At 36.5% G+C, this 23,566-nt stretch overlaps 1 long non-coding RNA gene across 1 annotated transcript; it reads left to right on the forward strand.

Annotated features, from left to right (window-relative positions):
• The first annotated feature begins 3,448 nt into the window (after positions 1-3,448).
• LOC139076057 (uncharacterized) lies at positions 3,449-7,821 on the forward strand. Its single transcript, XR_011527288.1, has 3 exons — positions 3,449-3,591; positions 6,832-6,896; positions 7,133-7,821. It is a non-coding gene; the product is annotated as an uncharacterized lncRNA (long non-coding RNA).
• The last annotated feature ends 15,745 nt before the right edge of the window (positions 7,822-23,566 follow it).

The raw sequence follows: 23,566 nt of genomic DNA on the forward strand, positions 1-23,566 counted from the left end.
CCAATAGTACTGATAGTTATGTGAAGGACCAGTCTCTTTGGGGTCTCCCTCTCAGATGTATTCTGAGGAATGATATTTCTTCAGGTGGCTGTGAGTTTTGATCCAGGCTTCCTCAATCTTTCATAAACCATAAATTTAAAATGAGCACCTCTTTCTAGTTTCTGGTTCACTGAGCCACTGAATGGAAAATGTTAAGTCAAGATTCTCTCTCTCCTCTCATATTAACTGAATTGGGTGAATTGAAAACAGGTGAGTAGTTGACTTTCTAAAAATCCAATCCAATGCACCCTTATCCCATTCTCAACCGTCATTTTGTGAGGTTGTTTGACCTACTCCTGATGAGTTCAAGGTAAGGTGACTCCAATTTTGTGCTGGCTAAAGAAGTGTCCCACCACTTTTATGTCTTCTTTATAACAGAGCTAAGTATAAATACCAAGTTACCCGGTTTTCACCTTCATCTTCTTAAAATAAGTCGAGTGTTCAAAAGTGTGTCTTCATAATTTCTTGGTCTTCACTCCTTTTCAGTCAATAGTCTATACCTTAGACTTGCCCACAAGTCCGATTTACTGACCATTAAATTGCTTTTGAGTGTTATCTTGATTTTCTTAAAGATCAATTCAAATCTTTCAAAGTCCATAAGTACTTTTCGAGGGATAACACTTCTAGACTCCTACTGAAGATGATGCATGTTGAAAAAAATGCAGAACATCTTGAGAGCCATCATTCAAAGAAATCTGCACAGGGCATGTTCTTAAAGAGCAGATGAGGATGATTCCTCTCCTCCTTCTTATGGAAAGGCTGTGAGACCCTTGTGATAGATTATCGCAGTGGGTTCTGTGATTTCTCAATGCTCCTGACTTCCTCCAGCAGCACACCCACCCACATGCACTAGGCACAGTATCTGTCTAAATTAGAAAATGACGAAACAGAAGCTTCAGGTCATCAATGGTCTTAGCAATAGAGGAGAGAGTGATGTAGTCACCAGATAAGTCCCCAAAACCATTTCATGGACAAAGGAAATACTCTCTCTTGTAGTAACTTGGAGTGTCCTACTAACCTTTTTTTTTCCTTGTCATAAATTGGGGGAACAGAAACCCAAGAGGAAACTTTCATTCCATTCCCTGAACTGGGAAACACAAAGTATGGTGACTCAGTGTTTCCTTACTGTTCAGAACCTGTTCAGTACATTATTTCTAGAAAACCATATGCAAAGATTGCTTCTATTTAAGAATGGTTGATGGTTTCTGCTGTCTCATATGCTATATTTCTCTTTCTGATAAATGGCAGTGGAATAATTCCAGGGTGAATATGATACAAGGCTAAGATCAACATTATTTCCTTGGTGAATTGATTACTTGCCTTTAAATTTATAGTTCCTACCAGGACTGCAAATTAATATGGTTGATGCACTTAGTTATTCTGATTGTGCTTTACATTTAAATGCAGGCAGCTTAGACATTAAAGGTTCTAAGTTTATAACTCATAATCAGATGGTAGGTCTTGTGAACAAGAGCAGGTATTTGTATCTTGTCTGAACAGAAAGTGTTTTTGAATTAGTGGTGGATCACTATGTTGGAGACTATATTCTGTTACATGAAATATATGGCTGGCAGCATCTATTATTCATTATATCAACATGTATTCAATTCAACATCTGACTCCAGGTTCACATCTAGGAGAAATGAACATATGCACCAATAGCATCGGAAGGTTATGTCTGGTGTAGATAAGTGTAAATAATAAATTATTTGTGCATGTGTGAAATTACTGTATAGGATTAACATGATTTTAAAATTGTGCTCATGTATATGTTAGTACACAAGGAAAGGTTTTGTTTTTTGAGATGTACAGCCTTTCTACTTTTGAAGGTGAATTACTGACAGTTATGATTGATTGAGTTATGATTGATGGGAAATCAATCATAAAGGTTGTGATTTTTGGAGGAGATAGTTGTTGCTACTTTTCTAATTTATAATGTAACTTAACATCCTTTTTACCCAAATATATAGGATTTTAGAACTAGGAAGAATTTTGAAATGACTTTCCTTAACCTCCTCAGATTCCAGGTCAGTTCATGAAGGCCCCAAGCACTAAGTGACACAAGAGAGTTGGGCCACTTACTGGCAGGGCTGGCGCTCTGACCCACTTTGTTGCTCTTGCTACTTTGTTTTGTAGTTGCTTTAACCATAGACGCCTGCAGAGTGGATCTCAATTCCTCCATTCTGTAGCTATTTTCTTTATGGTTGTCTTCAAGATTTCCCTAGGGTAAACTAAAGTAATTAAGAATTTGCTAAGCTCTGTATTTTTCATCCTGAATTGCGATCTCAACACAAAAACAAAAGAAGATAGCCTTATGACTACGTGGTATCACTATTTTGAAAAAATATTAAGGAAAAATGATTGTGTTTGCCTTAGATACAACTATAAACAAATGTTGGGTCAAACATATCTTTTCCTTTCAATATTGATCACCAAGATGATGAGAGAGAAAAATCCTGCACTAATGTTATTGCACAGTGAAAGACTTTGTTTTCCCAGTTGTGATGGCAGGACATAGGCAAGTCAGAGTCCAGACGCTGTCCTTTTAAATGACTGAAATCTGAATGTTACCCTGGGGCATATTGAATACATTTGGGAATTTGTTGAAAGCATAATTTACTCTGGGTAATTTTTTATTTTTCTGTAGGGGTGTGAAGAAATGCCCTTTAACTCTTGAGTGAATTGATGTGGTCCGAGTAAATGTAATTGTAATAGAAATGCATGTGCATATATTTAGATAGAACTTGACTCACTGGTGACTTTATGAGCACAGCAGCTGCAGGCTGGAATTTAAGGCTTTCATATGACCTTGTTTGATAGCAAAAACATAGAAACTGCTAGATACTATGTGTACATTTTTCCTTAAATTGTTGATTAGCTGCTCTTTAAATGATTTGTGTAGTCATTCTCCATAGCTGAAAAGCTAGCTGTATATGGAGGTGGCACCTTGAACACTATGATACCTTTGAGTAAGTAGCAACATACACTGGTTTTCAAAGTTCTAAGCAGTAGTTATAAATCTGCAATGTGCTCGTCACCTGATACGTTACTTTGCATTTACCTTTCTCAGAACTGGGCAAGAAAGTGCAGGACACTCTAGTTTAACACAACAAGCATTCACTGTAGGGCTAAATATTGACAGAAGCTACTCTGTCACCCTCTGTAAAGTCAGTCCTATGGGGTGGTGGCTCTTCAGCTCTTACATTTCTGCTTCTTCTGCCATTGGTTTTCAGTAGATTCAGGGCAGTAAAAAACAAGAGAAGGCCTTTCCTTGTAGTTCAGAACTCTGAATGCTTGCCTGGCTTTGGATCCAGGAGTCTTGCTGGGAGCTCTATCTGGCAGCCAATGGATGTGGTTGATAAGAGCTGCTGCCCTGGGCTCTTTCCCGCATGCTTCGAGAGTGATCTCTGTTCTCACTCCACTGGCCCGAAATGAGCAGAAGCTGTGTACAGGAGCAGTTGCAGCCCAGAGGTCTCCCTCTAAAGTTCTCCATTCCGTCCTCATTTCTTGAGTTCAGACTCTCAGTTAATCAGATTGGAGGTTTCAAAGATGGTACGTTATGTCTTCTCTCTATAATCTATTAATCTTTGGGAAAATGTTCTATATTACAGTGAGACTTCTTCCCCAAGAAAAGAAAATGTGTATAAACAGAAACTTTAATAATAATTAACATGAACACAGGATCTGGAAGTGTACACAGCACTTCACATACGTTGTTTTGTTATATTTAGCACTCAAAATACTTTGCAGCAGGCATTATGATGAAATGGAGGCTAAAATAATCTAAGTGTTTTTTCCCCCAAGTTCCACAGCCAGTAAGAAGTGGATTAGAACTTGACTCTATGTAGATCCCGAATCCAGACAGACTCTAAATTTCAGATTTGATTTCAGGAATTATACTTGCTCCTGTGTGAACTGTAAACCTTGCATAACATGTAATTATGCATTCCTACTTTTATTGCATTAAGTATCAATTACTGCTTTTATTGAATTACCTTAATATTTTGTAGGATGTTCAAAGGTTATATTTAATGAAAGTGTGTTTTAACAAGATTCATTTATTTCTTTGTAATTCTGCATTTTGTTTTATTTGAATTTCTGTGTTTGGGATGTTAAAATGTTAATATCTTGTAAAGCACAAGCGGTGCCAGGTTTTATAGGTCATCTCAACTTTGGTTATAGTTAATCTTACTGTTGCTATGCAAAAATCTATAATAAGATCCCATCTGCTTTTATAATTGCTCAAGAAAAATACATTATTGGTATCATTTGGATGAAGTGGAATTCAAATGAAATTGTCCTGATGAAAATTATTACTTTTGGAGCTTGCTTTTGATATTCTTGTGAATATCTGATTCAATGCAACATGTTTTCCAGCATATATAGTGCTTGTGAATTAAAATATGAAAAAAAATTAAAAAAATATATAAAAAGACATATAGGTAGAGAGAATAACAAAGAAATGTATATTATGGTTTGTACCTAGCAGACCATGTCAAACTTTCTATCATCTTTTGGTAGTTTTAGAAGACTACAAGTTAATGTAAGCAGAACAAATAGAATTCATGGGATTTTTATCAAAGACAATATCAGTTTTTTTTTAAGTTTTGGCCTGAGCTAACATCTGTTGCCAATCTCTCTCTTTTTCCTTCTTCTTCTCCCCAAAGCCCCCCAGTACATAGCTGTATATTCTGGTTGTAGGTCCTTCTAGATCTGTCATGCGGGACGCCACCTCAGCATGGCTTAATGAGAGGTGTAGTTCTGTGCCCAGGATCCAAACTGACGAAACCCTGGGCCGCCAAAGTGGAGTACACGAACTTAACCACTCAACCATGGGGCTGGCCCAGAAAACATCATTTTTATTTCTTATTGTTGCTTTACTTTAAAAAAAAATTATTGAAGGAAATATTCCTCTATCCCTGGAAAGGTAATTTTGACAGGTACATGACAATTATGATAGCCCTCAGGTTACTGAAACTTTTAAACTCATTTTGTATTGTTAATATGGCTTAAATTCAGAAATTAGAAGGGACAGTCGCATGTAGTAACGAAAACTTTGGAGCTGAATTATAGTTAAATCTTCTCCTGTTTTATGGCTGGAGTTCTGCTACAAACTCGTGGCTGGCAATGAGAGACAGAGAAAGGTTGTATCTCTAGCTAAGTATTTTTTAGGAAGTTTGAGACACGACTCTCATGCAATTATAAAGTGACGACATGTCAAAAACTTATGTAACTCATTAATGAAGAGATCAGCAGAGTGATCAAGCCAGTCGAAGAGCAGTTGAGGGATGGGTATAGGCACTCAGGAAAAGAATGCTGCATTAAGTTGCCTAAAGTCCTAACAGGTTGTTGTCCTAGAACTGTACGCTTTGGGGTTTTATTTTCTTCTGGACAGAAACCTATGACTTAATGTCAAATTCCAGAATCTGGGCCCTAATCAGTAGAGACAGTAAGTAAAATAATGACTCCCCTTGGGGAAACCCGATCGCCAGTGCTCCAGTGTGACACTGAAAGGACATGCAGTCTTCCTTTGCCCCAAGTTTTGCATGGTTTTTCCCCAGCATCCCTGTTCCAAGTGTCTTACTTGTTTCTCTCCTTCTTTTGCTCTATTTGGTTTCTGACTCTGAAGGCTGAGGAAAGAAGATGAGGAAGGGGGAAGAAAGTTTTTCTTGATTGATAGTGACACAAACTAGCATTTCACACTGTGAGCTTGGCACTGTTTAAAGTTGACTCTCTGAAGGATGCTTTTGTTGGTTTCTAGAGGCCGCCACTGGGTACCTATGATAGTACATCCCCTGCTGTGAATGTGGCTCTTTCCTTTTGGCCCCCTCTGCGTTCTAGTGTTTCAGAGCTGTCCTCCACCCAGATTCTCTCTGTTGGAGTTTGAGTGGCTTCCAGGATGGTTTTCTCTGGGGGTGGTCCTCTGCAGCAATTTTGGTTGGCTGCCCCTTTTGCAGGGCCCACATCTGGTTACCAAGAAATGCTTGTGCACTTTACCCATACAAATCCTGAGAAGACAGACCAATCTCAATAGAGAAGTGACTCTCACTGTCTGTACCATCAAAGCAGCTCCGCCCCCCATCTCTCCTGCCTACTATGCCTCCCGGATGGAAGGCAGACACTAGTTTACTGGGTTGCCCTCACTGCGGGGAGTGAGTCCTTTGAACCTCCTCCCTTGATATGAGTTGAAGAGGAAAGAGTCTTCTCTCCCTCCCTTTGGGGTAGATGGTTCCTACAGAATCACTCCTACCATACCAATCTTTCTTACAAATCTTCCCCCAAAATTCTCTCTTGACTCTTTTATGTTCTTATTTTGGATATAAGTAAAACACAGTTTTAAACATATTTTATTTGCCAATTTCCTTTGAAAATTTATTTCTTGATCTTGTATCTTGCCTTGGTATCTCATATCTATTTATCCTAATGTCTCAGACAAAACTTGCGCTCCCCTAGCCCCTGGTACTGGTTTTAGGAGGCTAGGAGCCCCTGGGAGACACAGGCTTACAGGCATGCTGTATTCAATTGGATTTTTCCCAGAATGATTTTATCTGCTTACTTTTGGAGAACTATTTGTAGGACATAAAAAATTAGGGCAACTGTCTTGGGGTCTGTTTGGAGGAATATGGGGGATAAATGAGAGAAATGCAGGAGTGAGGAGAAGGCCCAGAGAGGCAGGTGGTTGTAGAATATCTCGCTCCATTTCCTGATCTAAAAAAATATAAAGTTATAGCATTTATGCCGACCCCATCTCCCCTTCCACACACAGACATTTTGCATCTTTTCTCATTCCAGGGGCTCTCAGCACCTTGACTTGCTCTCACAGAATACAGCATTCAGAGGGGAGAGTTTAGCGTGAGGTAATGTAATGGCCTGTGGACTTCTCTTCCCCTAGATGATAATTCCTCGGAGGGAGGGACTGTATTATTCTCATTATTCTGTCTCCAGCTCTAGCAGCTTGCCTGGTGCAGAGTGTACAATCAATAAGTATTCACTGAATGAATGACTGAGACAAAGAGGGAGGCATGCTGTGTGAGATTTCCCCCTGGGCCCTGTTTTCTAGAAATGGTTTTGTCTCTCCGTTTTCCCCTTTTAGAAGAGTTGGGATGAAGAAGACAGAAAGGAGGGAGAAAACCACTCTTCCCATTGTTTGTAACGGCCTTTCTTCCATTAACGTGATCCTCACCGATCTGCGCCCTAGGAACGTGTGTGTAGGAGGAAGCTCTAAAATTATGTGTAAAAATTTTGACAAATATTGTGTTGCATGAATGTATATCCCCTTATTTTTATAAACCGTCTGCCTTAGATTGAAAGGTTCTTTAAGACTATAATGTCATCTTTCATTATGTGCCATATTCATGTTTAGAATCCATTTCTTCAATTGAATAAAATGGCATCTACTTTACCCATCCCAGGCTTGCGTGGTTTGATTTCCTATTTGAGGGGATTATCCTTATTTTCGGTCTTTCCTTTAGTATCCCAATAAATCTTTTGAAAGGTGCCCCCTTTATTCCTTCTTTTCCTCTACTAAATGCAAAAGAAAACAGCAACCTATATTTAAAAGGTAGCCACTGTTATCCCCCGTGGCAATTTCCCCTCTTCCAGAGATGAGAATTTACTGTAGTGCAGCAGCCCAATAAGATTGTGCTGGAAATGGATTTTCATGTAAAGTATTAACTTATGGTATTATGTGCAGCAAAAGGAAGGATCAAAATATTGTAAAGAGAGAGAAGCTGCATTATTATTTTTAATAGGATTGGTGTAATAAATGGTCTTTAAAAAGCATACATCTGTTCCACTCAATGCTTTCTTTTTGAATTTACCATGAAATGTATTTTACTGATAAGACACAGCATTCAGATCCACTATTTCTCTAAAAGCCTGGTTAAGAGATTTAAAGTATAAGATACTGCTACACGGTCTCTGGTACTTCATGGAAAGTAAGAGCTTCCATTCTGAAATTGAAAGAAACAAAATATATATCCCACAGGTATATGTTTTTAGTGCCCTCTCCCTCCGTTTGGATTATTAAATAATCAGCTTTAAATAAAGACGTTTTGTGTAAGTTTATATTTAAACAACATAGCTGCTTGTTTTCTGTCATAAAAAGGAAAAGTTTAAAACATATTTCTTTCTTTCTTTTTAAGATTTTATTTTTTTTCCTTTTTCTCTCCAAAGCCCCCCGGCACATAGTTGTATATTCTTAGTTGTGGGTCCTCCTAGTTGTAGCATGTGGGACGCCGCCTCAGCATGGCTCGATGAGCAGTGCCATGTCTGCGCCCAGGATTCCAACCCGTGAAACACTGGGCTGCCTGCAGTGGAGCGTGTGAACTTAACCACTCGGCCACGGTGCCGGCCCCAAAACTTCATTAAAATGTTAGGAAAAACTAAAATGTGTAAGTGACAAAATCATTGCAACCCTCATTTCTACTTTTCTGCTAGACTAGAGAGAAATTTGAGGGGAACTGAGTTTATTATTGAGTACACATCTCTCCCTAACTCTAACACATATTTTCCAAAGAGGGGTTGGGTGTGATTTCAATCTTAGACTAGGATTAAATGCTTGGCCCCAAATAGAAGGTCCCTTCCACACAGTGAATCTCAGTGTGCTCATTTACAAGATGAGGGATGAGGGATACAGCCCTGATCTGTGCATATCAAAGTCTCAGGAGAATGCCAACAGGCTAGAGCAGGGTATATGGTTCTAATCTTGCCTCTTGGTTCCTTTTTCCTAGGTGCTAGTGTGCCTGAAGAGATCAGGCTGTCCTTCAGGCCAGTTGGTGATGGTTCCTTTCAAGGCCATGCTCTTAGAATAGCTGGGTGAGGTAATCCTATGGAACACAGTGAGAAACACAGAGACTCCTAACTCATACCTATTGAGTGGCGCTCCCCTTGGACTCGATACATCTATCTTGGAGAAAATTAACATTTTAACCAGTTTTGAAGTCCTGGCCATTGGTACCATTTGAGGAGTTCTGGAACAGGACCCAATGGACCATTAAGCATATTTTTAAACCATATTTAGAGACTTATGGCAGTTTGACTTCTGGATCTTTATTTTGAGGGCGATTCGTGTAACTGTCTCCCTCTCCTACGTAATGTCTATGTTCAACCTCTCGGTGACTCCTGAGGACACAATTACTCTTCCCAACACGAAGGACACTGGAGAATCTAATTCTGCAGTTTTACATTCAGAGGTTTTCTGCAGTTTTTTTGTAGATCAGGAATAGAAATATTAAGATGGATGGTTATAAATTTGAATATATGTTGGGGTAGGGGAAAATGTAATATTTACTGTAGGGAGATTTAAAAGAGGAAAAAAAAAGATCCTGAGCCTGGATTTCATTGTACTATGGTTGATTTTACACACTTAAAAAGTATTTATAAACCCTATATTTCTAAACTATTTTCTCTCTATTTGTGTTGGTGATAAGTTTTGGTATCTTTTGGTGTAAAGTATGTTTCCAAGAGTGAATCCCCCAACTCATAGCGTTATAACTGTAGGAGATGAGTGTAACTTACAATTATTTGAATTATGACTATTGTCCATGAAGGAATTACTCATAAATATGAGATCACAATTGAAAGACAATGGGACTAATAAAAAGAATGGAACTCTTCATAACCAGAAGGGAGTACAGTCAACCATAATTAAATTCTGTAAAAGTTATAAATACATATAAATATAATAAAAGATGGTAAAGATGCTTGATATAAACAGATCATCACTATGGATTAGAGATAGAGTTATCATGCATAATATGTTCGCTCCCATTAGAAAATGGGTCAATAATGATTGCTCAGATCTGATCTCACTTTAGCTTCTCTCATTATTTTTATTCGGTCATTTCCCTGTAGCCACTGAGAAGGGGCTCAGAAGATGAAAATTCCACTGTGTGATGACTGGAAAGGTGACTGGTAAATAATGGGAATTCTGGTACAGAAGCTCCAGATGTCTCATATATGTTGCAATGTCTTGACCAGAAAATACATTTTCTTATTTTGTTTAATTACAGAATCATTGCCAAGTTCAGGTGTTCCTTGTACAATGCTAATGTGGCAAAGAATGCGGCTTCTCTTCGTTTTGTGTTCTGACTTGTCTTCTAATGCCAAACTTCAAAAAATACATATTTTATATTAATAGGAATATACAATTCAAGATCACATTTGTTCTCATGAAATTTCTCAACAATTTTAAACTAGCAAGATATTATTTTCTATTTTCCATCCTCTTTTTTCTGAAGCTATGTCTTTGTAGTCCTATTATCTAAAGAATAAAATATGTATGTATGTTTTCTGACTCTATCTGATTAACATCTGAATTATACGTAACCTGGAGCTATATAATGGAGTCAGACTTTTCTAGAGCTGACATTTTTGGGAGCTAGACATAGCTGATCCTACTAAGGATTATTTCCTTAATTTTCAGTGCTTTTTTTTTTTTTTGGTAGAACTATTTTAATGGAAACTCTTAATATGAAAAACAACAGGTAGTATTTTTTAATCCATCAAATTCGAAATTATTAACTTAGGAAGTTATGAGAAATAATTTAGGTCTGACATCTCATTTAACACTTGAATGGTAGAGCTAATGCTTTTGGAAGAAAAATCTTTGTGTGTGTACATCATATGCATTCTCTATTAAAATGTTTTAGTATTTAAGAAAGAAAAAGATTCAGAAGATTTAAAAATCTCACAAAAGTTTTGCTATAGCTTATATATGTGTTCTAATGGTAATTTCATAAATTATTTTCAAACAATTTGTTCTAAGGTGACGTTATATTAAAAAAGAGCCTCCATAAAAAGATGTGTTTCATCTTCTACTTCACTCAAAATAATTTATTTTCCCTTTTGCATTTAAATTCTTGGTTTTATATTGTCATAATGCTTGACTTTGTGTTACCTCTTAAAGTGTTGATGATCAAATAATTGAAACTAAGTAGGAACTAAATGCACCTAAGCTTAATGGTTGCTGCTCACCAACTCCATAATTATTGTCAGGGAGGCTGAAAATGCAGAACGTCTGTCAAATATTAAAGAAGAGCGCACGTGGAGCGGCAGTGGGGGAGATGGAAATCACATCTGGAGGTAATGATTACTCTGAGTGTCTTGCTACAGCAAACACAGCATTTGGAAATTCATGAACATTCCTTTTAAATGTTCAAAAGTCTTTGCAAAACAAATCATATTTTAACTCAAACACTCATGACTGCACTGCCTACACACCAAGCCACCCATAATTTGGCAAAGGTTCTTTCTGTGCAACATCAAAAGAAAGAAGATAAATCTTTTTCTTCAGAATTGGCTTTGGTGACAAATGAGCTGGAGATAAATAGTATGGATAGTTCCACTTTTCTGACACCCAATATTCAGCGCTAGGTCACATAATTTGCCTATGAAATAGTCTATTTTCTAGATGTAATATGTATCCAATAAGATTTTTAAAATGTGGCCATCCTTTGCTAAATAATGCACAGTGTATAAGTCTTCCTGGGATCTCTCATAAAAATATTCATCACCCCAGACTCATCCTTTATAATCCAGATGGGTTAGTAAGCCCCTCTTTTGGGGAGAGTAATTAACCCATTGGCTTACTCAGTAAAAAGGGAGGTTGTCTCACATCCATTCCAGTCCACGTGTTCCTCTGCTGTTTTGGTGCCACCAGAAGCCACCGCTCACGTTAGTACTGGCCACCCCACTGCCCCATGGAACACAGGAGGATGACCCCCTCCACTGGCAGCAATTGAGAGATGAAGATGGACAAACCACAATTTCCTTTATTCTTCTGATTCCTGGTAAGCAGTCAATAAATATTTTATGAATGAATGGATGAATATCCTTTATTTTTCAAAATACCACCATGCAATTGCACCAGGTTTCACTGGAGAAGTAGTGTGAATTTTTGGCCTTCTCTCGGTTCATTTACCAACTCCTTTCTAACTACAATCTTAAGGCCCCTCTGCCTGAGAAGTGAGAGTCCACTGCAAAGCCCTCCACACCATTAGAGCCAAAACCCCCTGCAGAATCTTGGAAAATACCTTGCTTGTCCAGTAGTGAAGTTTGCATTCTGTAGAAAGGACTGCTGGTGATGGTGGTGCCGACATGATGGCTCTTCTGCTGGGGATATTCATCAGCGTTTCCTCAAGTTAACAGCTTCCTAACAAGAAAGATCAGTGTAATCTTCGTTTTTAGTTGTTTGCAATTCTAGTAAAAATTTTTCAATTTACATCTTGAGGACATGGAAGGGTGGCATGACTCTAACCAGAGAAGATCTTGCAAACCGAGCCCTTATGACTGTGTCAGATGATTTTCCACCAAAATCATTTGCAGAAGTCCCTGAGTGTTGTGGTTTCCTGATGTCGAGCTGAAATGGTAAAACTCAATTTTAAAATAAAACCTATTTCACGGAGCTGTGAAGATCAATTAAAACATGTTTAAGGGAAGAAATGTGAAAACAATAAGGAACCATTGAAATTTTATTCAGTTATTTTTGCACTAGTTGGGAAGGCTCCAAATCAAAATCTACTCAGGTTTAGCCTCTTTTCAGTATATATATCAGAGTTTGGAAATCATTTGAGGTCAGTGTTTCCCAAAGACTGTTCTAAGGAGGTTATTTCCATGGGATGCAAATACATGTATGGGGGTGCATGGTTAAACGCGTTTGGGAAGCACAGAGTTAAACACAGTTTATAGAGAACCTTCAGTTTGCTAATGTACACTCTCCCAGGGTAGGAGGCATTGTTTACCGTAATTCTTTGAACCTGGACCCTTTACACTTAAAGAATCACTAAAGAGATAAGCAGCTTCCAAAATCAACAGAACATCATGTCACATATTCAAAACATTAAAATCTCAGCTAACAAAGAGATTGTTATCCCCTAGAAACACCCCGTGACCTCTTTACTGATAACAAAACTTTACTGATTAATATTTTACTATATAAATACTGTGGCCTCTTTCATGTGTGTCTTAGCAGAACCTTTTGTAAATAGCCTTTTATAATTTGCTGACTTATGACTACAAAGTCCACCTTCCCCTCTGCTGCGGAGAGTTGAGTGCTCTCGTCTCTGCCAGCCACGGGTGGAGGTTTAAGGCTGGACTCAGGTACACAAGAAGTCCTGGTCCTGATGTGGTAAGGAACTCGAGTGTGGACTGTGAAAAGCACTCTCCTTTGACCTCTGTAATATAAGTCTTATAAATAGCTACATCTTTTTAAAAACTCTGACAATGCGGTTGGATTTTCCACACCACACAGGACGAGCATCCACAGACCTACCTTGAGAAATGCCATTTGATTCCAATGATATTGCTTTTCAAATGAGAAAAATCAAACCCAGAGCATGTGAGTTATTTGCTTGAGGAAGACAGAAGCTGGCACCTCTGCTGGAGAGTAGTTATCACATTGGAGAGACCATGAGAACTCTCCTCAATTTGCTTGCTCTTTTCCAAAAGAAAATTAATACCCTTGTGACTTAAAGGAGAAAGTGAGCCTAAAGTTCAAAGGATGAAATCATTGTCTTTGACAGGCTGCAAATATCAAACTGAAATTTGCCCAAATACAAATTTCTGAGCAGGAAAAGAAAAGCTTTGTCTCCGGAGGATTCTGGAAAGAATTTTTTTTTATATAGCTCTCCCAAAATTCTACCACCATATAATACTATGCAATAAAAATGAGATTAACTATATATCGAACAGAGTCGTGAAGGAATGTGAAGTGAGCACCGCCACGGTTTCTGATGAATGCATTTATGAGTGGGTAATACTGACAGGTCCCCAGAGGCCTGCAAGCGAAGCCCCCGTTTTGAACACTGCTGTTCACTAGTAAAACGGCTTTCCTTGTTTTTCCTCAATATTTTCTTGATTGATGGGGCATTACATTCACACTTAGAGAAAGAGGTTATATTTGTTTTATTCCGGGGGGTGAAGCCTACAAATCTTTTGCATTCTATTATTTTCTATTATTCGCAGTCTCCTATTTTCTCGTGGACTAAAAGTAATCATGAAACACCATGCGAACTCCAGAGTTCTTGGATAATTTACAACGGAAGATTTCTTTCTTTAGCAAATAGAACAGTAATATGATGAGATGGAAGTTAGTGAGGAGGATGCAGTTGGTTCATTTGAAAACATTTAGTTTAGATTTTTTAATAAGTAGAAACTTCGTAAAGCAGAATTTTCAGGAAATGTTATTTTTATTTATGGGACAATGTTGCCCTCACATCTCTCCTCCAGTCCGAGTAGCATCCTCACAGCTGAATGCTCAGTCTGGATGATGCTTCAACAACACAGGGCACATATAAGACATATCCTTAATCTAGAGCTCAAGCCTGCCCGCCTATTTCCTCCCCTCATTGGTTGATCATGCGTGTCCATTTCATTTTCCCAGCATCAGTGCCCTCTGCATCAGGAGCATTGTCTAAACGGAGCTGGGAGGAAGATCTGCCAGCTAAGTTGATTTTCTGGCTCTGATTCTAGAACATTTGATGACACAGATGAAAATTCTCCCTAATATCCTCAGCCTGACTACGCTAGGAAAGGACATCCTACTGAGTATTATCCCTGAGGGCATGGGTTAGGGCTCTAATTTCAGTACTTACCGCTTGATTCTGAGAAGATACTCTTCTAGGATCTGTTACCCTCTCCAGCGGTTTCTGTTTGTGGTACCCTCGTTCCTCCAGTCACTCCGCGGCACCGCTGTCCCTCTTCGCTCTCCACCGTCCCCTTTACCTCAGGTGCTTGTTCATTTAGCACACACTTGTGGAGAAGATATGTTCTCTACTACTGTTTCAGGCTAAGAGAAAAAGAAATTAGGAGAAAGAAACAAAGACTTTGATCAGAATGAATCACGGCAACTGCGGATGCCTCAGCCGCATTGGCTCTGAACATTGGGACTTGATTTTTGGCTCCCTACGCCGGATGCTACCCGTTTCTATGTTGAAATAGTCCTTTTTGCATGGTGAACTAGTTCAGGTGCAGCTGCTTTTCACTCTATTATATGTGTCAAAGAAATCAACACCTAACAGGTTTCTCTTACAGATCAAGAGGCAGGTCTTATTTCATACATTCCTCTAGCTTTTCTAACCTACCATATGAAGAAATGGAAACTCTCGAGTTCTTCTGCACTGAAATAAATAATTCTGTTCAGCTCATTCTTCGTGATCCATGCTTCACTAGCACAATGTTGTAAAACATCTCAGAGAAATGCTTTGCAAACAGGGCTGCACAATATCATCTTAAAACATGGATTATATGTTATAGATTAGTACATGACACGGTCATTTGCCCAGATTTATATGGACGTACAACACTAATACCAGTAGTAGATTTAAACTTTAGAAATATGTTTGTTATAGGAGAAACACTCACAAAACATCGATAGACCTTGGCATTTAGGTTTTGAGGGTTATGGTAATCTCTTATCCCAAACTCTTATAGACTAGTAAGTTAATTCAAGGGAATACTCTACACTATTCATTTATATATGAATTTATAAGTCATGGGATGTCCATCGAAAGAATTTAAACATTTGAATAGGTTACTATATTTTATTTGCAGAGTCAGCTGAGATTTAATATACTAATTAAGCACAGTGAAACTTATACCTATAAGAAATATGGTGAATCAAGAAATGATTCACTCTTCCCTTTGGGCTGCAGTGTAAGTTTATGATCTTTATTTTCAAATAGACTTTAAACATTATCTCTCAATTCTACCACATTTCATCGGATAACTCCTCCCTCTCCCCTTTAGGATTTTCAAAAGGAATACATTTATTTTTAGTGAGGTAAATTTTTTATGATGTACAGATCTTAAGTATGTATTCAAGGAGTTTTGACAGATGTCTACACCCATGTAACTACCATCTCAACCAGGATATAGAGCATTTCCATCACTCCAGAAAAATTTTCCCCTGACTTCTAGTCATTCCTTGCTCCTATAGGCATCCACACTTATGATTTCTACAGGTGTAAATTATTTTTGCTCTTGAACCGCATATAAATGGAACCATAAAATATGCAATCTTTATTTTGTCTGACTGTTTGGTATAATATCTGTGCGATTCAAGCGTGTTATTGCATGTATCGCTAGTTAATTCTTTCCTGTTACTGAGTAACTTCCTATTGAATAAATGCACCATAATTTGTTTCTCCATTCTCCTGTTGAGGATTTTTAGATTGTTTCCAGTTTTTGAGTATTATGAATAAAGCTACTGTGAAGATTCTTTTACAAGTCTTTTGGTATAAATGCTTAGAATTGGAATATTTGGGTTATATGTTAGGTATATGTTTAACGTTATAAGAAATTGGTATTGTTCCGGAATGGTTGAATCATATTACACTCCCACTGGGATGCTGTAGAGCTCCACTTGCTTCATGTCTTTGCCAATATTTGGTGTTCGTGGTGTGGAAAGTGGTTTATCACTGTATTTAATTTCTATTTTTCTAATGATTTAAGATATTCAACATCTTTTCATGTGCCATCAAACATTTATGTTTCTTATTTTTGTGAAGTGTCTGTTCAATTTTTTACCTGTTTTTATATTGTGTTTTATTTTATTATTCACTTGTAAATGCACCTTATTGCATTCTAGATGCAAGGACTTTGTAGGACACGTGTGCTGAGAATATTTTGTCCCAGTCTGTGCTTTGTTCTTTATCTTTGTAACAGTGTCTTTTAATAAGCAAAAGTTTTTAATTTGGTGAAATCCATATTATATATATTTTTCATTTATCCTTAGTGTTTTTGATCTCCTTACTAAGAAATCTTTGCCTACCTCAGGGTTATGAAAATATTGGGTTTGCTTCTGGAATCCTTACAGTTTTAGCTTTTAAATCGCTCGTCATATCAGTAGTCATCTGGATGTCATTTTGGGGTAGGGCATAACATTGGGGGAAGTCCCCCGCCCATGTAGATATCTAGTTCTTCACACCACTTGTTTAAAAAAACCCTTCCTTTATTTCGTTGAATTACCTTGGTGTCTTTGTTGAATAACAATTGACCATACATGTGTGAGTCAACCTCTGGCCTCTTTTCTATTCCATTGATCTATTTGATCTATTTGTCTGTCTATTGTACTGTCTTTATCACTGTAGTTTTGTACCAAGTATTTAAGTCAGCTAGTGAAAAAATCTCCAACTTCATTATTTTTAGGATTTTTTTGTTTGCTTTTTTCTATTTTAAATCCTTTGACTTCCATATAGTCAACTTATAGATTTCAGCCAAAAACTCATCAGAATTTTGTTTGGGTTGCATTACATCTGTAGATCCATTTGGAAAGAAATGACATCTTAGTAATATTGACTCTTCTGATTTGTGAACATAGTAGATCTTTCTATTCATTTAAATAGTTTTAAATTTGTCTAAGCAATGTTTTATAGTTTTTGATGCAGAGATCTTACTTGTCCTTTGTTAAATTTATTTCTAGCATTTGTGTTTTTTAATGCTATTGTAAATGGTATTGTTTGCATAATTTCACTTCTAACTATTTGATGTTAGCGTATAGAAATGTTATTAGTTTTTGTATATTGACTTTTATGCTATAACCTTACTAAATTCACTTAGTGTTGATATCTTTTTCTTTGATTATTTGGGATGTATTTTACATAGTCATGTCGTTTCCGAATAAAAACAGGCTGGAGCCTAAAAAGACAGTGCAATGTCGAATCGAAGTGGTGAGAGTAGATATCCTTGCCTTGTTCCCAATCTTAGGGAAAGAGCGTTCAATTATTAAACAAATAAGTATGATGTTAGAGGCAGGTTATTCAAGGACGCTCATTATCAGTTTGAGGGAGTTCTTGTCTATTCCTAATTGCTTGTGAGTTTTATTATGAATGAATTTTGAGGTTTTTTTTAAAAAATGCTTTTCCTGCATCTATGAAGATAACATGGCTTTTCTTTTCTTAAATCTCTGTTAATGTGGTGAATTTCTTATTGATTTTTTAATGTTAAACTGCCTTGTCTTCCTGGGAGAAATCCCACATGGTCATTGTGTACATTATTTATTCATATTTCTGGGCTTCATTTACTAATATTTTTTAAAAATTCTTTTCCACCTATGTACAAAATTATAGGTAAATAATTTTTTGTTCTTGAATTTGCTTTTGTCAGTCTGTCATTTTAGGTGGATGCTTATCTCACAAAATGAGTTAGAGAATGTTGCTTCCTTCTCTATTTTTGGAAGGAGTTTAAGATTGTTAATATTTCATTCTCAAATGTTCAATATACTTCACCAGTGAGACTATCTGGGCTTAGAGTTTCTTCACTGGAATATTTCTCACTACAAATTCAATTTCTTTGCTGAATATAGGGATATATATAATATATTATATATAAAATATTTATATATTAATTATTTTAAAGGTATATTAATATATTTATATATATTTATTTTATTGTATATTAATATATATATAATTTATATATATACATTGTATATTTAATACATAATATATTATATGTAGAATATATTATTTTATATATAATATATTATTATATATTATTTTATATTCATATGTATTTTTAAATGAATATATTTTTATACATTTTATTCATTTTTCATATATACTTTATTCATATATATTCATCTATAATTTTTTTATATGCAAGAAATTTATCCTTTCTACCTAACGTTTAAAATTTTGGCATAATGTTTTACATAAAATTACCTTATTGATCCTTTTAATGTTTATAAGATTTGTAGTACTGTCCCTTCTTTTATTTTTGTTATTGGCAATTTGTGTTTTCTGTTTTGTATCTTGATAGGTCTTGCTGGGTGTTTGTCAATTGTATCAATCTAATAAAAAAATCAACTTTTATATTTGTTAACTGTATTAGTCTTCTGTGCTGCTGTACAAATGATCACAAACAGAGTGGCTTAAACAACACTCGTTTATTTTCTCACAGTTTCCGTGTGTCAGGGTTCTGGGCACAGCGTGGCTCAGCTGGTTCTCAACTTGGTCTCACACGGACAAAATCTAGGAGTTGGCAGGACCATACTCCTTTCTGGAGGCCGGGGGGAAGAATCCGCTCCCAAGCTCCTTCAGGTTGTTGGCAGAATTGGGTTCTTGTGGTCATACAGCTGAGGTCCTCTGTTGCCTTGCCGGCTGTTGCTGGGAACCGCTCTCAGCCCCTAAGGGGGCCTGCGTTCTCTGCACCTTGCCCTCTTTGTTTCACATCAGCAATGACCTGTCCAGTCCTTCTCAGGCTTCCAGTCTCTCTGACTTCCCCTCTGACACATCTGTCTGACTCCATCTGGAGAAAGTTCTCTACTTTTAAGAACTTGTGTGATAAAGTTGAGCCCACCTGGGTAACCCAGGATAATCTCCCTGTTTCGACGTCCATAACCTTAATCACATCTGCAAAGTTCCTTTTGCTACTTACGGTGACACATTTACAGGTGTCAGGGATTAAGGAAAGGACATCTTTGGGGGGCCATTCTCCCTACTATAGTTAATTTTCTCTGTTACTAGTTTTATATGTCATTGATATCTGCTCCATTTTTTTGCTATTTTTTCTTCATAATTTTCTCTATTTTTATTAGCTTCTTAAGGTAGAAACTAGATCATTGATTTTTAAATCTACTTTTTCAATATAGATATTTAACGCTACATACATTTTCCTCTGCTTTAGCTACATCCCATAAATTTTGATGTTTGTTTTTATTATTTTCAGTTCAAAATATTTTCTAATTTTTTAATTTCTTCTTTGATCCGTAGTTTTTATGAGTGTGTTGTTTAATCTTTCAGCATTTGATTTGTCAGATATTTATTGTTATTGATTGCTTATTTATTTTGGTCAGAGCACATTCTACCCAATATCTCTACCTTTTGAAATTTATTGTCATATTTTTTACACAGAATATTGATGCATCTGATGAACTTTTCGTGTTCACTTGAAAGAATATTTATTCTACAGTAAACAGATACTGTATTCTATAGGTGTCAACTATGTCTATGTATTTGATAGTACTGTGTAACTCCTATAGCCTTATTGATTTTTTCAGAGGCTGGGGGGCTACTTGTTCTATTAGTTAATGAGAGAGAGGAGTTTTTATATATACGATTGTTCTTGTTTATTTGGATTGTTTATTTCTCCCTTTAATTTGGTCACATTTTGTTTTATGTATTTTGAAGTCCTATTGGGAATCACCTTTAGGATTATGTATTTATGATGAATGGTCCAATTTATCATTATTTTTGGTAATACTTCTCTCTTGAAGTTGTGTTGTTTGATATTTCTATAGCCACACTGTCTTTCTTATACTTACTGTTTGGATGGTTTATAATTTTTGTCGTTTTACTTTCAATCTATCTATGACTTTATATCTGATAGACCGTAATATGCTTGACTCTTACTTTTTTATACAGTCTGACAATTTTTGTCTTTTAATTATTTATCCCATTTGTATTTAATTTAACTATTGGTATGATTTCATGTATGTCTATGTTCTTGCTATTTGGTTTCTCTTTGTTCCATTTGTTTCTTTGATTTTTTTCCCTTTTTTCTGCCTTCTTTTTCATTACTCAAATATTGTTTTATTATTTCATTTTAATTTCTATGTAAGTTTTTTAGTTATGCCCCTTTGTACTTTTTTTTAATTGGTTGCTCTAGGAAATAAAATACAGTTTAATTGGAGTTAACATGTACCACATTATATAGAATAAAAGCATTAAAAAATACAATTCCTTTTACTCTTTTATCCTATAATTTGCTTTTAAATGTTATAAAACCCACAATGTAATAATATTTTTGCTTGAAAAATTCAGTGTCTCTTAAAGAAATAGAGAAAAAAACAGTCAGGCTTTTATATTTACTCACATACTTACCATTTTCAGTATTCATTATCTCTCTGTGTGACTTCCGGTTTCCATTTGTTATCATTTCTATTCAGTTTGAAGAACTTCTTTTGGAAGTTTTTAGAGTCCTTGTCTGCTTGCTACTAAGTCTCTGAGCTTTTATTTTCTGAAAAATATCTTATGATCTTTTATCTTAAGAGATGCCATTGGAGGCATTTCATCAAGAGAGTCAAGTCACCAAATCACCATCTGATTTTTTTAAAGATACTCATCACAAGAATAGCTAGTTGAGCACAGATTGGAGATGGGCCAACAGGATACAGGGAGCCAGGTCAAGATGCAATTACAGCAGGCTGGGCAAAGACAAGAATGGAATTAGAACAGATGGACGCACAACCTTTTAATATAACTCGGGCTTATTGAACTGCCCGGCAGAGAGGACACAAACATTCTAGTCCCAAAGAAAGCCTAGGCCCCACTGTAAATTAACAAATCAACATTCTGATTTATCAACATGTTTTACATTTTCAGGAATTAAACGTTAAGTTCTCATCACATATAAGTAAACTGACAAAAATCAAATGTTCTATTATACAATTAAGAACCAAAGCCAGATGGTATGGCCTGTAAGTATTCACCTTTTCTACTTTGACTGCAATAAATAAATTTAAGCTAGTTCTTCATAAACCATGGTACATGAATATCTAATGCATCGATAGAAAATTAAGCATTCTATTATGTGCCTGTTGTCTAACAAGATAGTCCAGCTCAGATAATAATAATAGTCCAATTTATAATAGCTGACATCAGTGCAAGAAATATTTATTCCTCTGGTAACTAATTACTAGATGTTACCATTACCGTTCACATATAAGCTTGTTAATTAGTAAATTACATGAGTAACGTGAGTGTTAACCATAACAAAGAAACTTTGAAGGTTTAAAATATTTCTTCTTCATTTCTCTCTTATTCTCTTCCAAATGGAGTAGGATAGACAGAGAGCTAGAGTGTCACAATTTTTCACAAAGGCTCTCCTTTTCAGGGTACCTCTAGTCCAGTAAATCTCAACTGTGACTACCCCTAGGAAGTGTTTGGGAATGTGTAGAGGCCTTTGATTACATTAACTAGGGGATGCTACTACTTGTTTAGTAAAGAAGTAACAAGAATCCTACACATCCTGGTATGCACTAGATGATCTCACACAATAAAGAATTGTCCTATCCAAATATCAATAGGGCTTCTGTTGAGATGGAGGGTGGGGGTGATATTGACCTCTTTGAATTCTCCACTGTACTTAGCAGCACAACATTTTACACTATAGTATGGCTATTATATTTTGAGTTATATTTTAAAATAATGAAAGTATAAATAAACGAACTATTCAAAACATTTGGATAATGTGTTATAAAACATGCAGAGATTTATATTTCTGACCCAGTAGGCATATAAAGATTTCATTTTGGTTAGCCATTCAATACTTTATAGTCAGAACCAATCTTTCCACCCACTCCACGCTCTATTTAAAGTGAATTGATTCTCCTTATTGTAAAGATGGCCTAGATCCTTTTTATTCAAGCATGGTGCATGCATCATAAATTAATGCTGGTCTTACTCACTATAGCCAAGAATACAATAAAATTACTGGAATCTCTTTATTCTTATGGAACTGCTATGTAGTCAGTTGTATGGCCTAATATTCCATTAGCCAAATTATTCTTGGTGTCTATATTCACTGAGTAGAAGAAAGAAGAGGGTTTAACTTTCTCTGCTCCTCTTCTCCACATTTCATCTTATACTAAGAACGTGAAATACCCTTGGATTTCTTTTTCAATTCATAAGTTTTTCTTACACAAGCTTACAGAGTAATATATGTGGGACAATGCACAGGCTTTTAAAATTGTTTTACTCATATATTCACCTGTTTTCATTCAACAATCAAAGACTGCATTTCTACAATATTATAGATGTTCTGCTACATACTAAAGGTGTACATGCCAGTAAGAAAGTTTCTGCCCATAAAACCTTAGGGTTCAAAGGGGAAGACAGGCAATTAAGTATGATAAGGTGATACACGTTCTGCGACAAGGGTAGGATGGAGTAGCCAGTTCTACCAACGAGTGTGTGTGTGTGTGTATGTGTGTGTGTAGTGGGGCACCGGAGACAGGTTTGGGAAATATCTCAATGAGATGGTGACACGAGTTGGATCTTGAAAGATGAGTGGATATTAAATAGATTGGCAAAAGGAAAAGAAAAAGAAGAGGGAATAGCTAAGCAAAAGCAAAGAGGCCAGAAGCAGGAGGCACTTTCACACATCTGGAGCCCCTTTATCAGATTTAGGTGATGGTCATAAGGAGGTGTGGCTGGAGGGATGGGTTGACTAAGCCCTGTACACCATGCTGTGGAGTTTGAAATGTATACCATAAGCTACACAGTGATTCTCAAAGTGTAGTTTCAGTCTAGCCACAACACAACCACCTGGGAACTCACTGGAGATGCCCATTCTCAGGTACACTCCAAACCTACCAATTCACAAATTCTGGTTGTTGGGCCTAACAATCTATGTTTCAACAAGCCTTCTAGGTGATTGGTGCATGTTAAAGTTTGAGAACCACTGGGCTAAGAGGAGCCCCAAAATGGCATTAAGCTGTTGATAATATATTCAAATCTGTGTTTTAAAAGGTTATTTTACTGATGATTTGATTAGAGGGAGTAGAGTACACGGTCAAGAGACCATG

The sequence above is a fragment of the Equus przewalskii genome, chromosome 15, assembly GCF_037783145.1.
Source record: "Equus przewalskii isolate Varuska chromosome 15, EquPr2, whole genome shotgun sequence".
Classification (NCBI taxonomy): domain Eukaryota; kingdom Metazoa; phylum Chordata; class Mammalia; order Perissodactyla; family Equidae; genus Equus; species Equus przewalskii.